Here is an 8079-nt window from a genome sequence, read left to right as displayed (position 1 = left end):
CATCTTCTTTGCGAATAGTGGGTTCACTTGTAGAAAATATCAATTGGCCATCGGTTCAAAACCCCCCTATGCCACCGGTTTTGAACCGGTGGGCATTTGGGGGGTGGCAATAAACTGAAGCAAGGCCACCGGTTCAAATCCGATGGCAAAAACTGTTATTGCCACCGGTTAACCGGTGGCAATACACACGTCCCGCTTTTTTTTTTTGTTTTTAATATTAAATTAATGCCACCGGTTAACCGGTGGAAGTAGTCCATGTAAATTTTTTTTTGTTTGTTTGTTTTGTTTTATTCACTTTAAATATAATAAAAGTGTGGATATTGAGTGCTCGTTTTTCCTCAAAAAAAAAGCGAATAAATTAAATAATCAAACAATTGGAAACGCAACATCATAATTTTATTACTGAACAGTTTTCTAATCTACTAATTGCTCGATATAGATCACAATTTCGGACATCAAAATTACAATATAAATCAATATAATCTAACAATTACAACATACAAATAAAAAAAAAATTCAATATAAATCAAAAAATAAAAGTTACAACATTAAAATAAAAAAAAACCCATACAACATCTATATCAATATTCCTGCATCTTGATTCTTCAATTTAAGATATAAATCATTATACCTGCATCAATTAAAACAAAAAAAATAAATTGATTAATATAAATAAGCTGCGAAAAATATAAAGAAAAAAAAACCATAAACCCAGAAATCAAACAAAATTCCAGAAAAAAAAAACAAAAAAACCCAGAAATTATTAAAACTCAAAAAAAAAACCCAGATATCATGCATGTACCCATAAACCTTCGAAAATCAATCACACCCAACAAAAAATTAAACCCAGAAATTTCAAACAATATCGAACCAATCAATTTCGAAATTAAACCCTGAAATTTCGAAACTCAATTAAACGTATACAACTAAACAAAATCAATTAACCCCAGAAAATTCCAAAATCAATTAAACCCATCAATTTTGAACAATATTACAACAATCAAACCCAAAAAAAAAGTCAAGGCATGTAAAATAAATAATTAAACCCTGAAACCCTAACCCCGAGTAATTAAACCCAACTACATGCACTAAGCCACTAACCTCGAATTTTACCTGAAAATAACCTTGAATTTTACAAGTTAGGGTTGATTTCGGACTTGGTGGCGGTGGTGGTTAGTGGCGTTGGTGGTGGTGAGGGGAGGTCGGAGAGATCGAGAGGGGAAAGAAGAGGGATAGAGGGAGGTCGGAGAGACTGAGAGGGGAAAGAAGTCGATGGCGGGGGTGGTGGTGAGACGAGAGAGTAGGAAAGATAAGAAGAGGGACGACGGCGGTGTTGGTGAGATGAGAGAGCAGGAAAGAGGAGATGAGATTGGGGAGGAGATGAGATGAGATCAGGAGAGAGAGAAGAGGAGAGGAGAGAGAGAATGAGGGAGGCTGAGTGATTTGAGAGTAGGGTTTGGGTTTTTATAAGGGGCGTTTTTTTTTTAAAAAAGGAAAAGCCACCGATTCAAACCGGTGAAAATAATGTTTTTGTCCACCGGTTTAGTTTGAAACGGTGGCAAAAACCTCCTCTCAAAATCCCGCCTATTTTTCCCCACATTTTCCACACTAGTTTTTAAAAACCGGTGGCCTTAGGGCGGTGCCAATCTTCTTTTTTCACCTAGTGGTTGCATTTGAACAATGTGGTCCTCAAACCCCCTTCCATATAACCAGAGAAAGAGTATTAGTGAAGGTGGTCAACATTGGATGCGATGCAAAATTCAATGAAATCTTAATGAGTGTGATAATATATAAATTTAATACCTCTCATATGGTTCCAGAATGCCGCTATTTCCCAGTACATATAAATGAGCATGTTGTAGTTCTTTTTCATTCAAAAAGCGACGAACTCTAATAGTAGAAGCATGTCCATAATCAACCCTAAACAGTTCTGGAACACTATCATCCAAAGTGCTTTAAACATCATCATGCACATTACGACCTAAGTCACGTGTTTTGGTATCCACTCCTTGTTGGAAGTAGTTAGAGAAAAAGTACCCTATCTCTTCTGTTAGATATGCATTACTGTAGACACCCATTTGTGTCTCCCCAAAACCAAACCCAGTGATGAGTACCTTTCACGTCGAATCATTAATGGGTCCGATAGTAGTGTAGTTGGATGGGGCTTGACAAGAGCTTTCCAACGATATATTATAAGCCCAATTCTGATGAATATTGAGGAAGTTATGGCCAATTTACTAAACTGGGCCCGGTTCGAGCCTTATATACGGCCCAATGATCTAGGGGAGGGACTAATATAGATTTGTCATTCCTAATGCAATTAGGAACTGTTTTAGTCTTCTAGATTCTTCTAGAAGGTTCTTTTCATTCCTAATTTAATTAGCATTGATAAATTGACTTTTGTTGACTTTTCAGAATTTTAATTAAAATCAAAGAGCGTTTTTAAGGAAAGATGCGATTTTATCCTCCTGTACGACAATTTTTATCTGATTTTAAGAAAACGTGTGAATTTCTAGATTTGCGCCAAACGCCAGCTGTAGCGCCTGTCGCTACGCTTGGCGCCTGGCGCTAATGTTGGCGTCTGGCGCCAATAGCCAGCGTTGGCGCTAATCCAATTTTATCTGCGCCTGAACTTTGTTTTGATATTTTATCTTTTTGGCTGGTTTTCTTTATAAATAACGTCGTAAAATGTCCGTTTTCATTCATCCACATTCATCATCAATCATCAGTTTTCATCTACAATCTACCATTTCTCTCTCTCTCTTTTCTAAACTAGCCTTCTCTCAAATACAAAATTCCGCATTCATTAGATCTAGACACACCTAGCCATATTCGAAGTTGCCTTCGCCCTACACGTGAAAGGTTTTAATTTTTGAGGGTTTGGTCCCGAATCTCTCTTTCAATTATTTAATTTAATTGTTTTGATTTTAATATTTTCCTTGAAGTTACTAACGCGTGTATTTTGTTATTAGAAAGAGATACGAGGCATCTAAGTAAGTGCTTTAATTGTTTACATTGTTAATATGATATAGAAATCATGTCTAGGTTGTTATTATGATTCCTAGTGTTATGTTAGGGCGTTTTGATCTTCCTAGTATCATGTTTAGGGTAACAACTATAATTTCAAATATGAAATACGACAATTGTGTTTCCTGCAATGCTTCCTATTCTTCCTAATATTTATGATTGTTAGTATCATGTTAGGGCTAAAGCTTTGATTTTTATTGTTTAGTGACATGCTAGGGTTTGTTATTAATCTTGTTAGTGTCATGCCTAGGATCTTGCTATATATTATTATGCTTTAACATGATTATGATAAATATAAATATTATTATGATGATTATTATTATGTTGCTTGGTATATATTTATTGTTATTGCTTGATCACGCCTTTTATGCATGTTTAAAGGGAATTAGTACTTGTAATCACGATTATATAAGATAATTAATAATCTTGTTAGGGTTAATCTGATTATAATTCAAGTGATCTCCAATAATAGATTTATTTGTGCATTACATTTAACCAACATAGATAAACAGGTTTAGGGTTAAACCTATTGATTGCATGTTAGTCAAGAAGCGCACATGAATACGATCAGAATAAACTAGAGGCCTATTATTAGGGCAGGTTTAATCTCTTTTAGGTTGGATTTGTACCTTCATCCCCGAACCCTATTTGGTTCAAGACCTTACGGAGTTGATGATCTCTTGGATCGTTAAGGGTGTAACCTTCACCCTGTGAACGGTTTACAAGTTCCTTAAAAAACTTGTTGGCGACTCTTTTGCTCTATCTTCTTTCCCTTTGGAAGCCACCGTACTTTAGTGTATGACCACAGTGGGGTTCAAGATAGGGGGTTAACGCTTGAAATATTCCCTACAGTTTTTGGCGTCGTTCTTCTTTCTTTTCCATTAATGAGGTACATGCCATGAACACCTCTAAATCACGAATCCAAAGGTCAAAAAGGGTGTTCACTCCACTTGGTATGAGCTATGAAACAGCTTTCGAGAAGCTACACCACAAAGGACTAGTCATGCCCATAGGGCCCATCAAAGATCCAGTTGCAAAAGCCAGGCCACCCCAGTGGGATCCTAATAAGCACTGCAAATATCACCAAGGAAAGGGTCACGACACCGAGGAGTGTTAGAAACTCAAAGAATCTATTCAAGATCTGATTGATAACAATGAAACTTCTAAGATTCTAGCCATTGAAGAAAACCGAACATCCTTCGATTCATCTCTTCTTATCACACCTGTAGGAGAACCCATGATCGAGACAGCCTATATAAGCTCTCTCGATGAAGTGGCCATTATTGAGGAGGATGAAAGTCTTTTCTTAGATAATACCAAGGAAAACTCGTCAAATATGAAAGATGACGTTCAAAAACTGCAAGATGTCATTGCCATGCTCTTGAATGTGGTAGAAGGATTAGCAAATCGGGTGATGGCCATCGAACAAAATTCTCGCCAAGGGTTTAATGAAGAACTCAATGCTCCTAAGCCACGGGCAAAACGGAGCATTGAAGAATACACACCAACATGAATGACTTATAATGAAGCTTTTGGCTGCCTTCATGATCAAGGTCTTATTCACTCCATTGGTCCCTTTCAAGACCCTCCATCTGAAAAACGTTTTCCCAATTGGGATCCAAATTCCTATTGTTAATACCATAGAGGTCGCGGTCACACTACCGAAAAGTGTGTCGCCCTCAAGGATCGTGTTCAAGACTTCATTGATTCAAATCTCCTTCATGTTCCTCCGCGCGACAAGAAGGCCAAGATTAGTAACTATAGTAACAGTCGCAGTAAAGGGAAGAAGAATGACTATCCTTCTTCTTCCAAAAACATCTACTCTAGTAACAGTATTGGTACTTTCGACCATAATGACATCTTAGCCATGGATAATTGAGGATTTAGAAAGCAACAAAAAAGGATTTTACTCCTATTGGAATTAGCTACGATGATGTTTTCGATCGATTCCATGCCAAGGGACTCATTACTCCTATTGGTCCTCTTCAAGATCCCTCACTTGAGAAGAGGTTGCCTAGTTGGAATCCAAATGTGCGCTGCAAGTACCATCAAGGTAGGGGTCATGCTACTGAGAGCTTTTGGAAGCTAAAGGAGGCTATCCAACATTTGATTGATAATAACAATCTTCCCATACCTCCAGTTAACAAGAAGAGCGAGTGATGATAAAGAAAACAATACAAGACATAAGGCGAGCTTCAAACGATGAGATTTCATGACATCTTTTTTCTTTTTATTTATTTATCCTTTCCCCAATAAGTCTAGCATAGGCACTTTTCTTCTCCCTTAGATTAATTTTGTAGATTCTTTCATTTTCCCTCTTTAATAAAAATGAGCATTTAATTTATTCTCTTTCATATGATCATTTCATTATATTATTTTTTAAAAAAAAAAACAAAAGATCCATGTCAAACTAAACACAAGGTATACCAATGATTTGAGGCACCCCTTTTAGCCACATCATATTGCCTTTCACCTTTCTAATTTACAATCTTTCTTCATAAACCACTTTGAGCCTCGTCTAATGATAGACCTTTCATTTTCCAACCCATATCTACCTAACCTTGGGATGGGACAGTGTGCAACTTATGCAATTCTAAAAAGCTTGAGTGATTTCAAAAGATCAAAATAAATAGAAAGCAATAGCAAAAAAAGAAAAAACAAAATAAATAAATAAAAGTGTAAAAAATGGTAAGTGTTCCAATGTCTTTGACATGAAAATGTCTTCGATATGAACACGTCTCAGATTGCGTCTCTTATCGAGTGCTCGGTGTTGTGCCTGAGAAACATGAATGCCAAGTGAGTGATAGACCGCATGATTGAGATTTCCCACACTTATAAAAATAAAATAAATGCTAAAGCACAAAAAAGAGCTAAAAAAGAGAAGAAACTCAAGCATAAAAATAAAATACAAAGATTCTAAAGCGAGATTGCACACCTTGGGGGATTATCTAGGGTCTTGAGCCCTTATCCCTTTCTTCTATAACCTTTAGCCTAACCACGTTACAACGTTAAAAAGACCTTTTAGAGGTATACACACACTTGTGCGAGGTTCGGCTAGAGCTACGTTCGGCCTGATTCCTAACGGATACGTAGGCAACCTCACATCGAGGTGCGACCGTAATAAACATGCATTAATATTCACATTCACACACCATGATCATATCAAGGGATTCTCTATGCTCATCCCTATCTAATTAAAGCTAGACTTGGGGGCTTGATCCTTACATCATTAGCTTACCTAGCCTAAGAGTCACCGTCATTTGACTCTTCTAAGAATAAATATCTTTCCACACACTTAGCTCTTGTGGCCTAACTTTAGTGTCACTTTCACACACCGCACAGATACATGACCAAATATACTTTCCCTATAGGAACCCTTTGTCATGAAATCTTAACACGACGCTGAAGCATGCCTTGTCATATCAACATCACTCATCAATCATAATTGTCATTGCATCACGAAGTATGAAGTGCTTAGCCTCCGTGCCTAAGTTGCCCAAATACTTTCATCATGGAGTCAACAGTTGAGATATTCTAGTATGGGTTAATCCTTGCACCTTGAGAGATAGTATCAAATGACATTTGACTAAGCTCATTCAACATGCACCTTCAAAAACTTCACTTTGATTCCTTTTTGCGTCTTTCTTTTTCGGGAGAAAGTCGGTACCCTCCACAAAAATGACGGAAAATTTTGGTTTTTTTGCATTTTTGAGTCACATTGCATTTTTGAGTCACACGGGTCATGAGTCACACGTGTCGTTTCACTTCGAGTCGAGTCAACCTCGAGTCAATCACTGCGAGTCAAGTTTATGCCTAGAGTCATGTCAAGTCAATGAATCAAGCGACATTAAACCTTAGGTCAACCCTAATATAATTAAAGAAATTGGCAAAGTTCTATAGTAAAAAATAAATACAGGTGCAGTAGAATAGGGAAGACCCTACCCCAGCGCCAGACGAAAACATCTAGCGTCTGGAAATAGCTTTTAGCGCCTGGCGCTAGATCCTAGTGTCTGGCGACAGAGTCAATTCTTGGCGCCAGAGATATTTCCGCAGCGACAGAGCTCGAAGCCTCTCAGAAAGGTGATTTAGACCTCATACAACAATTTTGGGTTCCTTGGTACGCAGCTAGCCCCTATAAGCAATTTGACATGATTAAGTAGTCGGTTTGATTACAGTCACAATAAGTTATCGACCAGACGAAAGATCGTCTCACTTAGCTTAAAGCGCCTAAGCGTTGGCTTATCACGGACATAATGGTTCACAAGCAGCAAGCCGCCGACGTATTGGCATACGGAAGCAAAGTTCAAGCGAGCTTTAGAGATCGGCAAGCGTTGGTCTTCAGAATATTCGCGCAACAAACATTCAAGTATCGAAGCTCTTTTGTTCAGAGACGCGTGGACATATTATTCAAGCTCTATTATTCAGAGACGCGTGGAAATTTCCATAAAGCTCTTTTGTTCAGAGACGCGTGGACATTTCTTTCAAGCTCGTTTGTTCAGAGACGCGTGGATATATCATTTCAAGCTCTTTTGTTCAGAGACGCGTGGACATATCATCAAAGCTCTTTTACTCCAGAGACGCGTGGGCATCCTATCTTCAAGCTCTTTTTTTCAGAGACGCGTGGACATATCATCGAAGCTCTTTGTTCAGAGACACGTGGACATTTCTTTCAAAGCTCTTATGTTCAGAGACGCGTGGACATTTCTTTCAAGCTCTTTTGCTCGGAGACGCATGGGCATCCTATTATCAAGCTCTTTGTTCAGAGAAGTGTAGACACATCATTCAGAAGCTCATATTTAAAAGAAGCTCTTTTGTTCAGAGGCGCGTGAACATCTCCAAAAGAAGCTCTTTGTTCAGAGACGAGTGAGCATCAAAACAGCAAGATGGCGTTCCCTAGATTGTGGAGAGTTGTCACTAACATCTGAAGGTTATTTCAAGCGAAGTTGTCTTCGATCATGTTCCCTTAGACGTGGAAGATGGTCATAAAGCAGAAGGGGATGATTTTAAGCGAAGTTATCTTTGATAGTATTCCCTTGGACGTGGAATATTATC

At 38.0% G+C, this 8079-nt stretch overlaps 1 long non-coding RNA gene across 1 annotated transcript; it reads right to left on the bottom strand.

Moving 5' to 3' along the window:
- Positions 1-379: 379 nt before the first annotated feature.
- LOC110713375 lies at positions 380-1311 on the bottom strand. Its single transcript, XR_002509899.1, has 2 exons — positions 1102-1311; positions 380-631 (listed from the first exon to the last, which is right to left on the bottom strand). It is a non-coding gene; the product is annotated as an uncharacterized LOC110713375 (long non-coding RNA).
- Between the last annotated feature and the right edge of the window lie 6768 nt (positions 1312-8079).

The sequence above is a fragment of the Chenopodium quinoa genome, unplaced genomic scaffold (genome assembly GCF_001683475.1).
Source record: "Chenopodium quinoa cultivar QQ74 unplaced genomic scaffold, ASM168347v1, whole genome shotgun sequence".
Taxonomy (NCBI): Eukaryota; Viridiplantae; Streptophyta; class Magnoliopsida; order Caryophyllales; family Amaranthaceae; genus Chenopodium; species Chenopodium quinoa.
This window is presented reverse-complemented; position numbering and strand designations above follow the sequence as displayed.